This window comes from Pipra filicauda, unplaced genomic scaffold (assembly GCF_003945595.2).
Source record: "Pipra filicauda isolate LSUMZ 115617 unplaced genomic scaffold, ASM394559v2 scaffold72_size3293161_pilon, whole genome shotgun sequence".
NCBI lineage: Eukaryota > Metazoa > Chordata > Aves > Passeriformes > Pipridae > Pipra > Pipra filicauda.
Window position 1 is genome coordinate 2,179,905 of NW_024104898.1, and position 7,944 is coordinate 2,187,848.

Consider the following 7,944-nt stretch of genomic DNA (forward strand, 5'->3'; position numbering starts at 1 on the left):
AGGCTGCAAGAGGGAGAAACCGACCCGTGGGCACGGAACGCGTGGGCACGGAAGGGCGGGCCGGGGCGCGCGGGAGAGGGAGGTGGCCACGCTGCACTTCCCGAAGCCGGGCAGTACGTGCCGGTGTGTCCTGGGCCTGCCTCCTGCCCCTGCCCTGTTGGCTTGGGTTCTTTAAATAGCGGGCAGGTTTGCCAGGGGTGGAAGAGGGACCTCATCAAACTAGGCGGTGTGCGGGTGAGGATGCTGTTGCATGTGCAGGTGCTGACTGAAGCCGCAGGCTCTGTGGGAAACGATATGGTGGATGTCACTTACTGGTAGCAGAGATAGGTGTGAACAAGAAGTTTGCTTTTCCCACGTGCATGGATTAAACCGTTTCACCCACCAAGACACTTTCTCATCTGTCTTGCCTGTAGAGGCAAAGGGAGGTCACTGCAGTTGGCTATACAAGCCTTTTGGTCCAGCCCCTTCCCACCACCTTTCTGTATTGCAAATAGAAAGCCCAAAGCCCAGAGTGGCTGCCAGGGCTCACGCAAGAGCAGCCAAGACACAGAAATAAAAGCAGAAAATAGAAGTCAAATGAAGGCCCAGCTCACTGCCTGTGAATGGTTGACCAGCCTGCATTTCAGTGCTCTCCTTCTAAAGCCAAAACTATCCAGTAGTGTTCCTCACGGATCTGCATAGACATCATCTAGTTACTTTCCAGTGTCCCAAGCAGTGGGCTTTCCTCAAAGGACAACCTAGATAGCTCTGAACACAGCTGATACTTTAAAATCAATTTCACTTTTTGCTTTTATTGCTTGAGGTGACTTTCCGTCTCTGCAGGGTGCCCATCTTTCCAGTTCATCCCAGCAGGAGGGGAACAATCTCCTGCAGGGAAGCTCACCTGGGAAGAACTTGGTGATGGGTACTGGTTGGGCTCGCACAAACCACATGCAAAGCACCAATGATTTCCCTTTCCCACACTGCAGCTGCTGCTTTGGGTTTGCGTCATTGCCCCGTGGCTGCTGGGCCTGTGAGCACAGACTGCTGCAGGAGAGCTGTCCATGAAAAGTGCCTCTGACCAGGCAGGGAGAAAGGTTTTGGGGTGTGAGGACAGCAGGAAGGAGGCAGGTATGTCTCTTTTGGCATCAATAACTTCCAGTCATAAGTTTTCTTTCCACGCTCAGGATCTGTTTCAGTGTCTCCAGTTGTGTCCCTGGCACTGCCTAGCTGCAAGACTACAATTACTAAGGGAAAAGAGCTTCTCCCACATCTATCTGTCCAATGCAGGGTGGGGTTCTGGGCCATATATCCATGCCACTCCCTCTCACACCCTGGTGGTGGCTGCATCCCAGCTCTACCTGTAGCTGTCGTTCCTGACACCCACACAGAATCTCTATTCTTCCACCTTTCCATACACAACTGCTCCTAGGTTAGCCATCAACTATCTTCTAAAATGCCTTTGTCATTTTTTCTAATAACATACTAGATGTTGTTAGAGATGCAGCTCCATCATGGAACGGTTCCTTGTACACTTTTGTATGGGTAAAATGAGGCATTAGGAGAAATCCACTTTGGTTAAATCAGCACAGACCTGTGTGGTGATGCACAAAGATCTCGTTTCTCTGTGAACTAGTTTCTGCTTACCTTTGCATCAAGTGGCAGTCACACTTGTTTATCTAGCGATGTCGTGTTCCAGTTGGAGCATAGGTGTGGATCCTGATTCCAGGGCTAGAACATGTCCAGAAGTGATTCAGCCAAAGCCAAAGCACAAAGCCCAAACTAATAAACCCAGGACCAGTTCTACAGGGAGGCAATTCAAGATACACCACTGCAGACTCTACAGTCCAGTCCACTGCAAACTTTCTTCACCTCTGGCTACCAAGCAGCCCTTGGAAGTGGCCTTCCTCTGCTGCTGATGTGAGTTCAGCTGGAGGTAGTGATCTTGCAGCTTCCTTAAGGGGAGCCTTGACCTTTCTTGAGCTGGCTAGTGCTCTCCTGGGACTATGTTGCAATGGTCTCCTGCAGCTGAGCTGTGAAGACCAGGCACTCCCCATTTACATCAGCTATGCCACCCAGGCATCCATGGCCAGCCACTCTCTACTCTTTCAACTACACCCACTAATACCCAGCTCAGGTACCATGTCCTGACACCCCTCCTCTGGCTGGGCATGCTTCTATTAACCCTTCAGACAATTTGACTGGAAAGCCTGAAAGAGGAACTTGGCCACTTTGCCCTATTATTTGCCTTCTGTCTCTCATTCAGCAAGACTTGGGCTCATTTTCATGCTGTCTTCCTAATAAAAAGCTTTTCTGCCTGGCCATGTGGGTTTTGGACTTTCATTATTTTCAGAGGCTTTAAATACAAAAGGATATACATCTACAAATGCACATGCATATATATAATATCTATATATAATGTATTGGCAGGAAATAGTAGTGGGATAAAAATATTTAAATAAAATATGAGGCCAATCTTGATGTTCTGATTTGCTTTTGAGGGTTTTAAAGCCGAAGCTCTAATTCTGGGCTGTCTCCAGTCCCCCTTAAGATGTGTCGCTTAAAATGGTTAAAACTGCAGGGAAAAACTAAAGAGAAGGGCATCTATTCCCACTAGGGGTCAGTGTCAACACACACTGCTCAAAGGCACCCAGCACTACTCAAAATAACCTCTCTGGCAAGCAACTCGGCTCAGAAAGGCTTTCCCATCACACTGCACTGCCAGAGCCTAGATATGGGAAGGAATCACCAGGCAACCCGGTACTGTCCCTAACAGTGTCCTGTTCCCAAGCACAGCCCTCTGATTTATGAAGTGAAACCCAGGTCTCTGCACTTGGCTTCATGACCCCAAGCTCTACCCACCTCAGTGGCAGCCTGGCCTGGCACCAGCATCTTCTCTATTCTTTGAGCTGTTAACTGGGTGATGTGAAATGCAGCTGCAAGAGATGGAGAAAGGGAGGTTATGCCCAGTCTGCTCTGAGGGAAAATAATACTTAATTTTCAGCTGTGGTCCTCTGTCACGTTTAAGCAACATAGGTTACCTGAAATTGTTAGCAGTTCTTGCCACAATAATTTACACCAGGTAACATGACTGGTGCTACTGGTGCTGTCCACTGCTCAGCTTTGGCCCCATGTGAGCACTGGGCTGCCGTGTTCTCTGAGGATGCAGCCCTTTTCCCTTGTCCCCAGAATCAGAAATGCTGAGCCCATAAAAAGTGTGCTAGATCCCCACCTGAGGAAGCTCCCACTGCACTCTTCCACACCAGAGATGTCACGGGACACCCCAAGCAGCAACCTGGACCTCTGCCTCGGGCTCTGGCTCCAGCCGAGAGGGCTCAGTCCTGAAAGCTGGGCTCTTCAATGGAAGCAGAGGCCCAAGTGAAGCTGCAGAAAAGACAACAGACTCTTTGCTCTGACTGTAGTTCCACACATCTGGCAGCAAATCAGCTCTGTAGTGCACCAAACTGGGTCACTTCGCTTTCTGGCCTAACAATGGGGGAACATGACTTATATAGATTAAATGCCCAGAAGCGAGACCAAGCTTTCCAACAGAGCAGTGCAAAGCAGGTCCTCCTCAGATACTCATTTGCTGGGGCAGTCAGTCCAGAAAGATCTGGCTGCTCTCTCCTGGTAAGTCTGGCTGAAGTCACAGGGTCACTTTGAATCTCTCCAGGGATGTTGCTCCAGGCACCTGGTTGCTTCTTCAGTAAGGGATTATTTTCTCCTTGCAGTCCATGTTGGATGCCTCTTGTCCTTCCGCTGTGCACTCCTGTAAGGTATGGAAGCCGTCATGCCAATATGGTGACACAACCCAGAGCAGATCAGGTTTGTCTGCACATGGTGGGTGGTTGGCAAGTTGCCCAGCTAATGCCCTTCCTGGGAAAATTGCCACTGTTGCTCAGAGTCCCACAGCAGACAGGGCAGTTTCTACCTCCTTCTGTTTTGTGTATGTGTGTGTATGATGTGTAGGATGTCAAGAGGATAGACAAGGAAGATTAATTAATTCTTTGAATGGGGATCACACTGAACTCACTCTGCTCTCAGCCACAGCATTCACTTCCACAAACAGAATGTGATTGATATAAAGATGCAGTAAAAATCCTTGACCTTACAAAACCCCCAGATATTTAACAAAACTTCATTCTAAATTATATCCCTCTTGTGTAATTCCTATCAGCTCGGTGGCTGCAGCAGCAACGCTCTGTGCTTGCATCTGGGCAAATGCATGGCTGATAAGGCCTTGCTATGTATTTATGTGTGTATGTGTGCTTGGAGCTCTCCCAAAGGACATGGCAGATGTAGTTGTGAATGGGAAGGGGATGGCAGATGGTCTTGGAGAACTGATAATAAACCCACGCTTAAATAGATGGTGAAACTGTGCCCTAGGTGAGAAATCTTGTCACCTGGGGCTCTCTTTATAGCTAGCGAAGAGACAGACTCGCTTCCAGAAGCTCTGATAACCTCTGTCTGGCCACACCACTTTAACGAAGAATGCTCCTCCCTCCCCATGGAATAGCCATGGAAGGCAGTGCTCCATTGCTGGGCTATCATTTATTCATGACTCTCTAAGCACGGTTCATCTGGCAGAGACTATCCAAGACAAAACACAAACCTCAACTCACCCAACCATCCCTCAGCTCACCTTGCCAGAGAGCATAGGACAGATGCTGCCAATGCTGCATCCTGGGCTTCAGCATCGACACACTGGACTTGATGGCCATGAGAAGGGAGGATAGGTTAACTTTCATTTTTGAACTGATTCTGCTCGAGTTTCTTCCTGCTTCACCTCAGCCCCTCATGACAGCCCTGCACCCCCACTAGCCTAGTCCTTGCCTCTTAACAGTGCTCCAACTCTGCTGGTCCCTAGCAAGCTGCACGATGCTGCCAGAGGTATTACTCATGCAAGCTCGGCTCTGCTCTCGGGAGAGTTAAACCTCCTGGCTGCCAGACTGAATTAGAGCTTGTGTCTCTCCACACTTGCATCAGAGTGATTTGGGAAAAGGCCTGGCGGAGCCACACTACTGAAAGCAAGTGAGGAGCCCAGGCAGGAGCTGGAGAGAGGAGTGAGCAGGGTGGCTGGCTCAGGGTGGCAGAGAGGGGAAGGAGGGGCGAGCAAGCTGTTTGAAATATTCAGGTGCTGAGCAGGAGCAGGTGGCCGCCCCATGGGACAGAGAAGCTCTGACATCATGAATAAGTGATGAACAAATCTGTGTTGCCCAGGTGATGGGCACACAGAAAATGGGATTGCAGCCACTCCCCAGGACCTTGGCCTCACTAACAGACCCGGCCTAAGCAATGGCCCTTAAGCAGTGCAGACAGTCATGCATTGGGCTTTTAGCCCCTTCCCTAGGACAGCCTCATCTCCCCTGCCTGCCTAGGTCCATGGGGAGAGCTGGATGGAGAAGGAATGCTTCTCCAGATCAGGGTATGTCAACTCCAACTGCTCAGTGTGGAGAAAGTGAATTGCAACAGAAACCTGCTTTCTGCTTTTAGGTAGGTGACTCCCAGCCCGTAACTAGGGATAGACTAGATTCTCTGAGCCACTAGTTTCTGTGGTTCACTCCTTTCTGGGGGTAATGGGCCAAAAATCTAAGTCAGAACAAAACATTTGCCAGGGGAGTATTTGGCTCAGTTTCCAGGAACTTGGGGTGGTTGCTGCTGCTCTGGAGTTATATTGGACAAAATGTCCTGAGGACTGTCAAATAGCATCTGGGCAGCACTGAATCCGCTTTTCATTTCTAGGGGGAATGTGAGGGAGGGCCCTGGGTATCCTGCTGGGCTACTGCAGAGAGAAAAGTGATTTAACCTGACCCAGAAACCTCTGCAGAGCCTCACAAATAATTGTGATGATGACAAAATAGATTCTCATGGGGCTGGATGGAAAATAAGGAAACTGCACACAGGCAGCCTGTTGGAACAGGAAGACTCAGAGCAGGGATCAAAGAGTTTTCAATGACAGCAATTCTATGCTGTGAAATGCACCTCAGAGCAGCAGCTATAAACCCACGTACTTCATGAGGTTTAAGACTTTGAGTGTTTGTGGACCGCAGTCGTGATGTGTACCCCTGTTAGTGATGTAAACAGAAACTAGCTCCCCAGTCACAAATTAATGACCCTTGCGGGTTTCCTTCCCACAACAAAAAAGGCACACCTGGATCTCCTCCCAGCAGACATGAAGTCTGAGTGTAGCAGACGAAAACATAACTAATGGTACATATTTTCTTGAGGACAAAGATTGCAGAGGTGGATGGCACCCACACAGTCAACACCACTGACCAGAAGTGGCAAAGGGATGTTAACTGGAGCAAGAAGCATGTTCATTCGTCAACACTCACCTTGTTGCATTAATAAGAAGCAATTTAATTGGAGTGACACATTCTGGAAGGCTCAGGTAGCCAGTGCAAAGTATCCGTGAAATTTTTAAATCAAACAGGCATTAGAAAATCCTGCATCCTAACACAAGGGGATTCTCTGCAACATATCTTCCTAAGAGACAAAAAGCAGCACACCACTAGGAATCATTGATTGCTTTGGAACAAAAGACTGAGTTTTGATCACTCTTGGCCTATTGGACAAAATAAAGCTAAATACAATATATATGATGCTGCAAAATCCATTTTTATATTTAAGCTACAAATACCAGCATAAGAATAGGTGTCTGTGGCCATCTGGTTTAAAATGTAGCCTCTGTCAAAATTTTTCTAGAAATTAAATGCAAATTTGCTGCATGGGTACAAACTAATAACATATTTAAGCGGAAACTAAAAGGCTATTTTCTGTAGCTACCAGAGACAGAAGAGTGAGACCTTTTCTGGTTTGATGCATTATGGAAAGTGAACAAATACTGCTAATATGACATCATGCTTTATGTCTGCTTGGAACAGATATGAATGTCTCTGCAGGGTGGTAGTTACAGGGTATCTGGAGAACAAACCTATTGATATTGTGGTAAGGGCACCACCTCTACTTCAGTTGCTGTGTCTTCTTAAAAGGCTCCATGCTTCTTTCAACCATTTTGTTACATCAGAAATGCCTCCCTCCCAGAAATGTCCCGCTCTCCAACATGATTTTCCAGTAGAGCATCCTGAACCCTACAGGAATAACTGGAGAGAAATCTCCCTTATTTTTCTCTCTTGCCCCCAAGAGAAGGAGGGTTGAATGGATAGGGCAGTGTGTTGCAATTAGGACTGCTGGGTTCTCCCTGTGCTGGTAACACAGAACACAAACTTGGATGTTGGCTGTCTTGTTTCACTTTCCCAAAGGCCTAAGCATCATGTACCCTTATTTCTCCCATTCCTGGGGGGTTTTGTGCCCTTTGTAACACATTATCAGCCATGCCTTTGGGTTCCTATATGAGGGTTGAAACCTGCCTGTTTCCCATAGAAAGTGGCTGAAGTGACTTGTACAACTTCAGATAGAGCAGGGCACACGACCTCTTCGTGACACCTCAGCTCAAAAATAGCACAGCTGGTGATGTGCTTGACAGTGTTGTCTCCAAGACATGCTGCCTGGATCAGCATGAAAGATGCCTGATACAAAAAACTCTACCTCTGAATAACCGGTAGCCACTGACTCCACCAGTGGAGGACAAATTGCAGGGCTCTGTATGTGTGGCTCCATAAGGGTGGCAGCAGCCCACTTCCCAAGAGTTAATCCTAGTGGATAACAAGCACACCAAAGGAAGCTGCTCCTTGAGTCTGTGGGTGTGCTGTGATATTCCTTGCCACAGAATGCATGGAGCATCTACAAGTCTAAAATCAAAACAGATTCAAAAGTGAATAGATGAATTCCCCGAAGAAAAAGACACCATGGACTATTAAAAGCAAAGACATAAACTCGTATTACCTTTTCTCTCCCTCAACCTCCTGCTTTGCTCTTTTTGTGCAATATTCACATTTTTGAGAGAAAATCTGTGCTGTTGCTGGAGAGTGATCATCCCCCGGGCGCCTTTTGGTCTAGCTGAGG

At 47.9% G+C, this 7,944-nt stretch overlaps 1 long non-coding RNA gene across 1 annotated transcript; it reads right to left on the reverse strand.

Moving 5' to 3' along the window:
* Positions 1-302: 302 nt before the first annotated feature.
* LOC120324856 lies at positions 303-3,222 on the reverse strand. The gene is made up of 4 exons (XR_005566519.1): positions 3,212-3,222; positions 2,842-2,915; positions 1,627-1,710; positions 303-407 (listed from the first exon to the last, which is right to left on the reverse strand). It is a non-coding gene; the product is annotated as an uncharacterized LOC120324856 (long non-coding RNA).
* Between the last annotated feature and the right edge of the window lie 4,722 nt (positions 3,223-7,944).